The sequence below is a fragment of the Manis pentadactyla genome, chromosome 1, assembly GCF_030020395.1.
Source record: "Manis pentadactyla isolate mManPen7 chromosome 1, mManPen7.hap1, whole genome shotgun sequence".
NCBI classification, from domain to species: Eukaryota; Metazoa; Chordata; class Mammalia; order Pholidota; family Manidae; genus Manis; species Manis pentadactyla.
The window spans coordinates 89,634,989-89,647,864 of NC_080019.1; the positions used below are offsets into that span (position 1 = coordinate 89,634,989).

General features: G+C 40.7%; 1 long non-coding RNA gene across 3 annotated transcripts in view; it reads right to left on the minus strand.

Moving 5' to 3' along the window:
• Window positions 1-2,053: 2,053 nt before the first annotated feature.
• The window catches only part of LOC118921962 (uncharacterized), a 47,150-nt gene continuing 36,327 nt past the window's right edge, over window positions 2,054-12,876 (minus strand). Inside the window, exons 3-6 of one of the 3 annotated variants that reach the window (XR_008996832.1) lie at window positions 7,891-7,999; window positions 5,336-5,457; window positions 4,323-4,644; window positions 3,385-3,784 (exon numbers count right to left, since the gene is read on the minus strand). This is a non-coding gene — a long non-coding RNA (uncharacterized LOC118921962). Of the gene's footprint in view, window positions 2,383-3,384; window positions 3,785-4,322; window positions 4,645-5,335; window positions 5,458-7,890; window positions 8,000-12,876 lie in introns of those variants that run through there. The other 2 variants (XR_008996831.1, XR_005028576.2) reach the window with 2 other exon arrangements.

A 12,876-nucleotide genomic window follows, 5' to 3' on the forward strand; every position in this document is an offset into this window, starting at 1 on the left:
AGAACAAGAACTTAAAGTATAAAATCCTCAGGTCCACTTAGTCAAAATCTATGAGGGTGAAACCATCATCAATCTGTGTTTTAACAAGCCCTCCAGGTAGTTGCAATGCCTGCTAAAGTTAGAGAAATACTATTTTAAGTCTCTTAAGATGATCCTGTTTCCTGATTTTCCAGTCTCCCTTTCAATAACAGGTGACCACATGACACAGTTCTGGCCAATGAGACCTAATAGAGAGAGGTCTGGGAAGGGTTGATTTCTGGGAAGGCTTTTACTTTCTTGATAGAAGGGAACAGAGAAGACTGGTCGCATGCGTCTGCTTCATCCTCCCTCCCCATCTTGAAGGCAGATGGTCTCTAGAACTATAGTTGCCATATGGGGGCCATGAGGTGGAAAACCAAGAGAAACACAGAGATGTTGACCCTGATGTTAGTATGCTGCTGACCAATACCAGCAGTACTCCAGATTTCTAGTTATGGGAAAAGCAAACTCCTTGTTTAAGCCATTGTTAGTAGAATTTTATGTTGGCTGCAGCAGAACACAATCCTGACAAAGAATCAAATCTCCAAGTACCCTTACAAAGAGAACACTCAGAATTGAATCCAATACTTATAATTGGAGCTAATCATGCTAAAGGTAAAGGAATGTCACCTTGTATACTATTCTAAATACTACATTGCACGATCCCAAACCTGACTACATAGCAGAATTACATGAGGGAGCTTATTCAAAACAATACTTGAACTTCTCCCCAGATGTACTGAATTGGAATCTCCAAGATTCGGACTCAGGGACTCTGTAACTTAACAAGGTAACTTGCCCCCAGATGGCCCCAGTCTACAGCATGGCTGGGAACTAGGGTAAGGAGAGAGTCCAAAGTGCAAAATTTGAGGTGCTAGCCTTCAGAGTGTGCAAATGTAGGGTTAATAGGTTGCATGACCCTGAGAGGGAGTGCCTCCTTTAATTTTGTTCCCTAGGCACCTCGTTTAGCCTCACCCTAGTTTCCACCCTGATTCAGATAAGGTAAACTTAACGGATGGTGCCTGCCATTATGGGAAAACTCCTAGTCATTCCTTTTTACAAAACAGTCAGTTAAATCAACTGAATTATTTAATTTTTCAGTGGTGCTTCCAGCATCATAAAAACAGACACATTTATCTATAAATGAATCCACATACAGTTTAATTTCAATTTGGGGTATGTTTCTTGGTGTTAGATGATGACATCAATACCCTTCTGAGTTGAAAAATAACTACAGTACTGATTGTCTGAATCCCTGTTCACCCACATGAAAACAGGAATGAGATCCTGTGAGAGAAGAATTTAATTAGGTGAGTCAATGGGTGTCAGATCATCATTGTGGCAGAATCCAGAACGGAAAACTTCATGTAGCTACTAAGTAATCAAGTATTTGTTACTTGAATTAAAAGCGGAAATCAGTAGGTGTTTCCCAAAAGCATTTTAGAACACACATATGCTGCAGTCTCCCAGAAATAGAAGTGTGGGTAACTTAACCCAAAGTTGTGGTTCTTGTGTCCAGCTTGCGTTGGGTAGTGCGTCAGCAGAATGAATGGTGGCGAATTTCAGTGAACTGACATTCTGCAGCTTTCTAAAAATGCATTTTGGGGGTTGGCAAGGAAGTAGGGGTGCTGGCCAGGCAGACTAAGGGAAGCCCACACGTGGCTTTGGTTGAGGAAATGCCAGAGGGCACGACAACAGCTTTAGGTGGGCCTATTTCATTACATGTTTCATGTCTTTGGCTTTTGCTTTTATAGGTGCAGTACTGATGGGAACAGCTGGTGCTTGTAGCAGGCCAGCCTTAACCAAGTGAATGATAAAAGGGCCCTCTTGTCAGACCATCCCTCCTGCTGCAGAGGTAACATTGGAGCACCTCTCATCTTAGTGCAGCTAAGCATTTGCCCCGTGCTGATCAGGAAAACACTTAACAAGTAGTTCCTAAAAATAATGACCACTCTTTCTGGCCTGGAGTGTGCTAGACACCTAGGCTGACTCCTTGTCACTCTGTGTTTGTCCCAGGTTTACTCTGTCTTGTATCTTACTGCAGGGAGGGGATTAGAAGTGGGCCTACCTGTGAACTGGGAATTGAGCAACTGTCATCTTGCGGCTGCTTCTCTACTTCCTTTTCTGAGTCTTTAAGCAGCCAAGGTGGCACTCAGCAGCAACTGGCAAACAGAGACTGCATTAAATCAATACCTGAATGTGTCAGAAGGTTTGAAGTGCAAATAAAATTTGTTTTCCAGCCAAGATGATTGAGAATCCACACCTGGTGACAGTGCAACACAAACCTTGGTACCTGGTGCTCGCTGGAATTTGTTCTCTTGGTATAGGGGAGGTCTCAGTGGTTCTACCTGTGAAGTTACACTCCTGCAAACACAAAGACTGGGTGTTTTTATGAAATGCATCTTATGAACGGAAGAAATGGCATGATGGCTGGGATCTATTTCTAAAATATTTAAATTTATGAACTTTAAAGAAAAAAGAAAACCAATAAAGGACACTAGAGCAAATGTGGCAAAATTGGGATTGTTGAATCTAGATGTTGAGTAAACAGGGATTTACTCTAATTTTGTGTATTTGAACATTTTCATAATATGTCTAGGTAGTTAATTAGATCATCATAAAGCTCATAAAGCTTGTGATAAGACTATATGTGCCTTTGCACACTAGCCAATTTTTTTAAGGTGACAGCAAGCAATAAGAAGCCAGAACTGTGTGGAATTTGATTTGGAATGTCCTTCCTACTCAGCCCCATCCATCTCCTGCTTGGGCTCAGGTGCCTTACTTTTCAGTGAAAAGATGGTAGGACTGGGGCTCAAGAAATCTGAGTGTAATTTGGTCTGTTCCCTAACAGTGAGACCTTAGAAGTTGCTTGCTCTGCAGCTTCTTCCCTTCCTCTGTAAACTGGGGGATGATCCTGTAATAACACCAGTGCTAATGGGTTATTGGAGGCTCACTTGAAATACGTATCCAGTGAAGAGTTAGGAAGCATTGTTATTAACACCAGCTGCATGACCTTGGGCCAGGTGGTCAAGGTTCTGGCCTCAGAGTCCGCATTTATAAGATGAGGGGAGAGACTGCATTAGCCATCCCAGGGTACTGAAGCACCCCACCACAACCTACTGAGGCAGGATTTCCAAGGGCAGGGGCCCTGCAAAGCTATGCAGCTGATTCTGCATTGCAGCCTAGTTAGGGGGCAACTGGATTAAGTAATGGTAGAGTTTCTTTCATTGCTCTAACAGCAGAAAGGTCCATTTGATGGATTGGGAGTCCATTGTGCCAAATTATTTTGATGGTTAGGTATGGTCATAGTTTTGGAGTAATTTCATGGTGATAAACAGAACCAGAAGAAATGAGGAGGGGATCTGGTCTGGTGAACCAAGGACTTTATAGATGGGGGTAGGCATGCAAATCAGGAGTGGAGGGGTCAGTTCTCTCATGAGGCTGTTTCCAAAAGTGACCTGTGAGACAGCTCCGCAAGTCACCAGGAGGAGCTTAGAGCAGGAGAGCAAACTGTCTCAGGTGAGAGCAGCACCCATAACTTTCACCATCTAGGACAACCTTAGATGGCTGGTCTAGACACCAGGACCACATGCCGGGGTGATCCCATAGTCCCAGCTCTCGGCTTGTGCCTCCCTCACTGCCAGGCCTTGTGATCTGCTGGCCCCCACACCCCCTGCTTTTCCTTGCAGGGCATTCCAACTGTGCACATTTGCTTACAAGTCACTCTTCCCACATTCTTGTTTCTTTCAGAACTCTTGTTTCTCACCTGAAAAGCAATCCAATTCAGTATTTGTTGACAGCCTGCTATGTCCAAGGCCTTATGCAACCAACCTCAGATGACATAAATGAGAGGAAAAGGGAGCTTTTGCCCTTCAAGTATCAGTCTAATGTGGGGAGGGAGGAGAGATTAAGCCAAGCACACAGATAACTCCAGTACACAAAGAATCTGGCAAGTGCCATTAAGAATAATGAATTGTGAAAGTATTTTAGGGAGAGTGGTTGCATTCAAAAGACAAAGTGGTATTGGAGAAAGGTCTTGATCAGAAATTAGGTTTCCTGGAAGCAGAGAAGGATGGGGAGATTATCTGGGGAAGAGCAGGAGGAAAGGCATGCAGGTGGGAAAAGGCGGCGTGTGATTGAAGAGAAGAAAGCATTGCCATTTTGGCTGGATCCTGGAATGAGCAGGAGAGTTGTAGGCTGAGGCCATTCAGAAGAAGCACTTAACTTGCTAAGTTAGAAGGGCCCCTGAAGGCTTTTTGAGAAAAGGCCTGATGTGATCCAAGCAGTACTGTGAGAACACTGACCTGGCAGCCTGGAGAGCCAGCTGAACCAAGCCACCTAGTGTGGTGAAGACAAGAGCGGAGGCCTTGGGGGGGGGTCGCAGGGGTTCACTACACGTGAGTACACACAGAATTCAGGAGTCAGGCTGAGGAGGAGACGTCATGAGGTGTTATTCTTAAGACTCTAGTTAGTCTGAGGTGAGAAGCTCTCCATTCTAGACCTATACTTGAGGTCTAGAGGGGTCAACATTTTCCTGTTATACACTGGAAACATAAAATCAAGTTTCCCCCAAGTGTACCTTCAGTCGACACTGACAGATTCATCTTCCTCTATAACGACAGGATTCTGTAAGAAAAAAGTCATTGAAAGGAAGGCTGGAGTACCCTGCCCTCTTTGTTCCACAGAACTTTGTGCTAGGCCCCTGAGCATAGATGACTTTGTTCTTTCATGTAACTTTCCCTCCTCCTCCTCCCTGTGTGCTCTGTTATGTTCCTTCCCCCTTTCACAGCATCTGCAAGATCTCCCTCTCTGATGACTCCATCTTCTAGCAGCCATCCTGCTACTTCCCCCAACTCCTGCTCCAAACCACTGTCTCTCACTTCAACCAATGCAAGAGCCTCCTAACCACTGGTTTGTACTTTTGCCCCCTCCCTTCAAGCCACAGACATCCACAGTGGTCCTTTTCAGAGTGAAAAAATACCATATTACTGCCTTGTTTCAAACCTCCAGCCCCCTTCTCCTCCCCTACACCAATACACAGGCTAATATCTTAAGTACTTAGCAAGGCCCATGTGGTCCTTTATGACCTGACCCCTGGTTCCCTCTCTTTCCCTTACTCACCAGCCACTCTGGCCTCCTTGCTGTTTTCATACCCATCAAGCATGTGCCAGACTCAGGCCTGGCCCTTGCTTCCCCCTCTATATGAAATATCCTCCTTCAGATATTTGTACGGCCCACTTCCTCACTTCAGGGTTCTGTTTAAATGCCACCTCCTCAAAGAAGCATTTTGGACCACCCTGTCACTCTATCCACTTACCTTGCTCAATTATTCTTCATAGCACTGATCATAATCAGTATTTGTGTCGAGTCTGCTCCAGTAGAATGTAAGCTCCATCAGGAAACACTCTCTGTTTTGCCTGCCCTCAGTTTGTTCGGGGCCTGGGTAAGGGCTAGGTTCTCATTAGTTGAACGAATAAATGTGGAGATCTTTTCTCTAGAAAAGACTTTCCTTTGGTTCTGCCTCTGTTTCTTGGTCCTCATTCACATTGGTCTTTGAAGGTTTTGACTTAACGCCTTGCTCCTTGCCAGTATGGAAATAAATGTTTCTCCTCCTCCATCTCAGACCATTCCTGATATTTTCGTGCACTAATGATATGAAATATGCCCCAAGATTCACCCCTTACTCTACTTCTGCCCCTCTCTCTGCCTTTTCTCCATCTATATCTCTTATCTCTGTGCAGATGATACTCTAATATTTAATTTCAGCCTAGATCTCTTAAACACCAGCACTTCCAATGCCTACCAGGTATCTTAATGGCACCTCATATTTCATGTACTTAAAAATTCTTCCTCCTCCTTACTTTTCTTTGTGTGTTAATACCACAAATATTTTCTTGACTGCTGAGTTAGAAGTCTTAGAGTCATTTTATCCATCCTCCTTCAAGACCTTCTTTCCTATTGGCCAATCCTATTGAATTTTGCTTGTAAATGGCTCTTACCTCTCTTCAGTTATTTTCATTCCCAAAGCCATCACCCTGATAGGGCCTTTGCCTGCCTGGCCAGAGCCAGCCTGATCTCTTTGATGGTTCCTTTCCTGATCATAGGCCCTTATTTAAGGTCCCCTGTCCTTGGATCTCTGTTTCAAGGAGTCCCTCTAGGCTCTGAGCCAGTTAGCTCCACCTCATTGATGACCATGCATTTCTGGTCAGAGTTTGGCTTCATGCTTGTCCCTAGACTGCCTAAGGCTCCAACCCTGCTCTTAACTGAATGTCTAGAAGCCACGTCTTCTGCAGCCTAGACCCAGCTCCTAGTTCTCCAGTCCAGAGGCTCCAAGCTCCCATTTCCCCAGGCAATGAGATTTGAAGTCGCATCTCTACCAGCCCTCTGCCTCCTACCCTAATTCCCAGCTTCAAATAAAAGTCAGAATCATTTTTGAGAGAGTTTTAAGTCTTGGCTACTCTACTAGAAAATTGTTAATGAAATTTCTTATGGAATAAAGGCCAAGTTCCTTAGCTTAGAACTCAAGTTTGACTGTCATCTACCTTTTGCCACAGATTTCCTAAAATAGACCTAAGACTCAAATGCACAGGGGGGCTGGGAAGGCAATGGGAGTGAATAACATGTGTCCTGAGTAATATCATAAGGTGTGGTGGAGACTGGCAAATCGGAGAGCAGGCATCCTGTGTAAAGGAGAGAGGCAGCTATCGCCATGAAGACGTTTGGGCCCAGGGCTGCCAGATGTTCTGATTATTCAACAGAAGCTAGAAATCTCGATTTTTTAAGGCAAATTTCCTGAGTTTTTTAAAATGTTGGCTCGAAACAAAAACATATGGAACAGTGCACATTGTATCCACAGGTTGGATCTATCCACAGAGCTACCACTTTGGAATTTTGCTCTCTGTCTCACCCTAACCAGCCAAGAGCTCTGAGCCTGTATCTGTTAAAATACTAATAACAGTAAGAGCAATAAGTACATTTTCGAACAGCGTTAAAGATCTATTAGCTCCAGACTAAGCCTCCTCTCTAGTGAAATCAGGAGGAAAGAGAATTAGAGCAGTAATAACTCTCAGGCTGTGTGAGTCAATGGTATTTGCTGCCCTGTCAGCGTACCTCAAGCCATCCCACAGTGACAGCCACAATGGCACAGTGTTTTCCAAGCTGGCATAACATACACAAGAAATGCTGTAGTAAACAGGTGGCATTTCCAGAGGCTATAAGATAATATTCTTTAATGAATCTATGTTCCAAATGTTTATCTATCAGGGTCTTGTTTTTTTCAACATGCTTTCCCCAGAAGAAAAATGATATAAATAGGACCACAAAAGCAACACTACACATGAAAAAGAGTGGCAAAAAAAGCTACTGCAAACGTATGGTGTGGCATCGCAACCCCACAAACTTCCTCTATCCTAGTAGCTCTTGTCAGAAATAACCCTCGGGTAGACAAGCCTTTGTGGAGGAGTATGGACAGAGGGTGGGTAGGGTGGTTGAGGAGAGTGTTTGACAGAGCATAGACTTTCTGAAGTCCCTGGAGGGGAAGAGGTTGGCCCTCCAACCACACTCCCTGGACCTGTCTTTAGCAGTATCTCAGGAATGGCCTCTTCTTTGAAGCTGAAGATCTTAGGGTTTGGCTAGAAGTAAAGAAGCAGAAAACACCAATGTGGGGAGCATCTCTCCAGCTGTCTTGGTGCTTGAGGGGGCCACAGGACAATGCAGTTTTCCTTCCTGACAAGGGTACTAGTGCAGAGAATGGGGAGGGAACCACATCTGCAAATGTCTCCAATTTATTCAGGTCACGGCTCCCTCTCACCATTCTGCTCCTTCTCCCAGTCCTGCATCTCCCTGGGAACTTGCCATAGGCATTCACTTTACCTAGTATTTCACTTTGTCTCCAGAAGTTCAGCAAGTGGAGCTGACAGCACCGCAGGGGACTCCTACCATCCCCTCAGTCTCCAGGGAGATGCCTCTTAAATGAAAGAATCTAAAAAGAGATACACACACGCACATTTATCTACACGTCTTCCAGTTTTTTCAAGCACCAGAATATTTTCTGCTCTAGGCTCCCACACTCAACACTTCATTACCTTCTCTGAGATTTCCTTTCCTTCCTTATAGCACTGTCACCACCCCCACTCCCCCACCACACATACACACACACACACTCTCTCTCTCCACACTGTTATCTCTGAGGGACAGAAGAGCTACTGAAAAGAGGAGCATTTCTAGAGCTTCATCTACCAAACAACTTTGCCTCAACCTCACTGAAAATACTAAAAATCTGTTCCCAGGAGTATTGAAGGGTACATGGCTCCTTTTCCCCCTCCCTTGTTCACTCCCACCAGCCTCATCCCCATCAGTCAGTGAGCCCATAACTCATTTCAAGACTTCTGTTCAAATCTAACCCTCCTCAGTCAAAACAACCACAAAAACAGCTCTTCCTCTTCCCTCCCTCCTCTCTCCTTGCTTCACTCTCCTTGTCTGGCCATTTTTGCAAATGATGAGATGGAGTGCTAAGGGTAAGACACCACAGACAGGGTGTTAAAGAAGTCAGGTAAATTTGTTTGCAAACAGCATTTTAGTTACATTTCCAAATAATATGCTGAATGTTTTTCTTTATCCTCCAAACTCCTTTCCAGGTGAAACATCTCTAAATGTAAAGCAGCTGAAAAGTACAGTAGAAACACTACAAGAGTATCAAAAAGTCTGGAAACATGAAATTGTGTTATTTATCGTACTTTCTTCAGATTAACAATTAAACCCACCATTTTAAATGGAGAGATTCCTTACCTGAAATGTAGTTGAAAACAAACACATTGAGCATTTAAAAAAATGTTTTAACCATGCTTTCAAAATGTAAGTTTCTCCTATGCTTTCTGACTTTACAGGACATTATGCAGGGTATTTGTAATTTAAAAAACCTAAGTGGACAATATGATTGGTATACATTCTCTGTACAATCTTCCAAACTAATTGGATTAATATAAAAGCTATTTATATATAAATCTTCCCATAAGGATGACCAATTCAAATTCAGAGTAACCTCATATTTATCACGAGGATGATTTTGAGTTTTGCATTTTAATGAAATCCTGGGGCCTCCAATGAGAACTGAGTAGAAAAGGGTCATAGTGTCCTATTTCTCCTTTTCTCTAAAAATAGAATTCTTATTACATAAATATTCTATCTGTGTTTCACAATAAGTCTAAATAAGTGAGAACTGTTCTCAGAATCATGTCACCTCAGCAGAGCTAACTTTCACTGGACCGGGCTCTCTTCTAGTTCTGGTGGATAATTGCAATTGAATTCATTTTCCAATTTTAAATTATTACCATCTCAGAAGCATGTTCCATGTTGCTGCATAGTCTTTGTAATTTAAATTTTAATAACTACACCATATTTCTAATTATTCCTCTGCTGTTGGGCATTTTCTTTGTAATCTTTTTATAACAATTAAAACTGCAGCTAATCTTTGTTAGTTTCTTTTCCTTATGGATTATTTCTTCAGAATACATTCTAAGAGGTAGGATAAAGGGTCAAAAACCTGGATGTGAAGGTTTTTATTTCACCCAGTGACCAAGAGGTTTTGGAGGCATGGCCATGGCCTCCCGCTTTTCCATCAGAGACAGAAAATTCTCCGTTAGAGGTTTATGAAGTGGCTGCAGTCTCCCCACTAGAATGCTGGGATAAGCTCAGAGTCCATTTGAGGGAAATAGAGGCTTAAATATTATGACCCTTAACCCATGTGAGTTTGTTATGTTGTTCTCAACAAGGAGTACCAGTAGAACTTTCAGATTATAACAATTTCACTGAAGAAAAAAAAGGAAAATAACCCATGACTATGCAGTGACATTTAAAGAGCTATATGCTTTAATAAGTGTAAAATTGTCTTCATTGTTTTAATTTGCATTTCTTTTACATTAATGAGATTGAACTTGTTTTCATGTATTTGTTTACTAGTTATTAATAGTTTATTAGTTATTACCAGTTATTGAATGAAGTGTCTATTTCTTTTCCCAGATTATTTACTTTTAAGAATCTAATATTTTTGTGATAATTTCATGTAGATTTTAAGCCTTTTTAATACAGGCTAATATTTTCCAGTTATTTTTTCTTTTTAATGCAATTCTAAGGTGATATTAATGAGCTTTACCTCCCTCCAGTTCTCACAGAATTTCTTCAGAAAGATTTGGATATTGGTTTTAGCTCAAAGGACAGACACAAATCACTAACATACATGTTTCGAGAGATGTAAAATTATCAAGTATTGGTATTTTTACAATATGCCAGGCATAAATGATGGAAATAACATTGGTTAATGCCAAATTTATGTAGCAAGTCATTTTTTTTGGTAGTGTATAAACAAAATAATCAATTAAAATAGGCTGGGGTTTAGGGAACCTCAATGAAGGTAATGTGGCTAGGGCCTTTAGAATGTGGAATGGCAGGAAGTGGGCTTTCTTGGGATAATGGAAATAAGAGCATGTGTTCTGGGCTGGACAGGTGAAGGAGGCATAGACTAAGCAGAACTGAGGTAAGAGGAGTTTCTCCTTTTTTAAGGTCATCTGCATTCTCTTCTTATCCCTTTCTAATCACTGGATTGAATTTCCAGGGGAAGTAGTTTATGATAATTTTTAATGCCTCCCTTTATTACTTCTCTGAATCCTTCTTCCCAAACTCTGCGACCTCTTCCTTTTCCTTTTCTCTTCTTATGGCAACATAGCACGTTTACACTGGGATCAGATAAGTTGGGTCCAGCCCTGCCGTCTGATTATTCAACTTTTTCCAGGTTACTCTTTGAGCCTTTTTCCTCCTCTGTAAAATGGAGATAACAATAGTGCCTATTTCTAGAAAGCTGTTATGAAGATTAAAGAAGAAAGTATTTGAATACTTAGCACAGTGTGGTATATTATTTTATTGTTGACAAGTATTTGATGTTCCTTCCTGGGGAAGAATTAGACTTTCCAATCCTATTGATGTCAGCCTTGGCTATAAGACTTCAATTAGCCAGTGAAATATGAATGGAGGTGACATACGACACTTTGAGGCAGAAGATTTAAGAGCCAGTACACATTTTGTTCTTTTCCCTTTGCCATAATGAGCAGCAATGTTCCAGACAGCAGCTGCTTCATCACTCTGAGACTCAAAAGAAGACGTAGAATAGAGATAATCACAGCCAACATGCAGTGGACATGTAACATAAGCAACAGAAAATATTTTTTTGTTATAACTTATAAAAACCTGGGATTTGGGGGTTGCTTTGTTACCACAACATAACTGAGTCTATATTGATTGATAAATGCAGTATCTGGCATATTATAAGAGTTTATATAATGACTGGGGAGCTGTAAACCAATTTCCAGTGCTCAGACAGGCCTAGAAGACATTTGAATTCTTATCAGCCAAAGTAGAGTGTCCTTGATGGCAGCTGATAACAGAGCTTCAAAATATATGAAGTGAAAACTAACAAATTCAAGGAAAAATGAACAAATCCACAATTATAGTCAGATTTCACTGTGTACTTCTATTTCAACAATTGATTGACCAGGTAGACAGAAAACCAATATGGACATAGAATACTCAAATAACAATGAACTTGATCTACATGGTATTTATAGACTATTCCACCTTACAATAAAGGAACACATATTCATTTCAAGTGCACACAGAATAGTCATCAAGATAGATTATATTCTGGGCCATTAAACAAGTCTCAACTGAAATCATTGAGTGTATTCTCTGACTATAAGGTAATTTAATTAGAAATCAGTAACAGAAGATTTCTGAAAAATTCTTAAATATTTGGAGATTACACTAAATACTGTTAAACATCAATGAAGAAACATAGGGAAATTAGAAAACATGAACAGAATAAAAATGAAAGCACAACATATAAAAATTTGTGGAATATAGCAAAAGCAGTGTTTTGAAGGAAGATTTATACCTTCAGAGGCTTACATTAGAAAAGAAGAAAAGTCTAAAATCAACACACATGTTTTTTAACTTAAAAAACTATAAAAAGAGAATTTAAACCAAAACAAACAGAAGGAAATAAACAATAAGGATAAGAGCAGAAATCAATAAAATAGAACACAAGACAAGAGGAAAAAAAATCAATGAAACCAAAAGCTGATTCATTTGAAAAGATCAATCAAATCAATAGTCAAGAAGAAAGAAGACACCAGTATTAGAAACCAAAGAGGGGACATCCCCACAGATTTTATAAGTATTAAATGTATAGTAAAGTAATAATGAACATTTTGTCAACAAGTTTGACAACTTAAGTGAACAAATTCCTTAAAAGATATAAATTATCAACACTGATTCAAGAAGAAATAGAAAACCTGCCTCATATCTATTAAAGAAATTGAATTCCTAATATTTATTTTTTAAAATTGAAGTCCTAATCTGAACCTAACTTTAGAACCAGATAGCTTTACAGGTGAACCTCATCAAGCATTTAAGGGAAAATATCAATTCTACATAAACTCCTTCACAAAATAGAGTGGGGCACATTTCACAACTCATTTTATGAGGCAAGCATTATATCAAAACTTGTTAAAGACTAAGAAAAACACTGACCAATCCCCCTCATGAATGTAGATGCAAAGATCCTTAGCAAAATATTAGCAAACTGAATCCAGCAGTATTTAAAGAGAAGTTACTGTATCATGATCCAGTGAGATTTATCTCAGGTAAATAAAGTTGATTTAAAATTCAACCTGTTGATCAGTATAATTCACCATATTCACAGAATAAAGGAAAGTACAATGTGATCATCTAGATACAGAAAAAGCATTTGATAAATGTTTCATTTATGATACAATCAGCAACTTGGGATAGGCAAAAATTTCTTAAAAC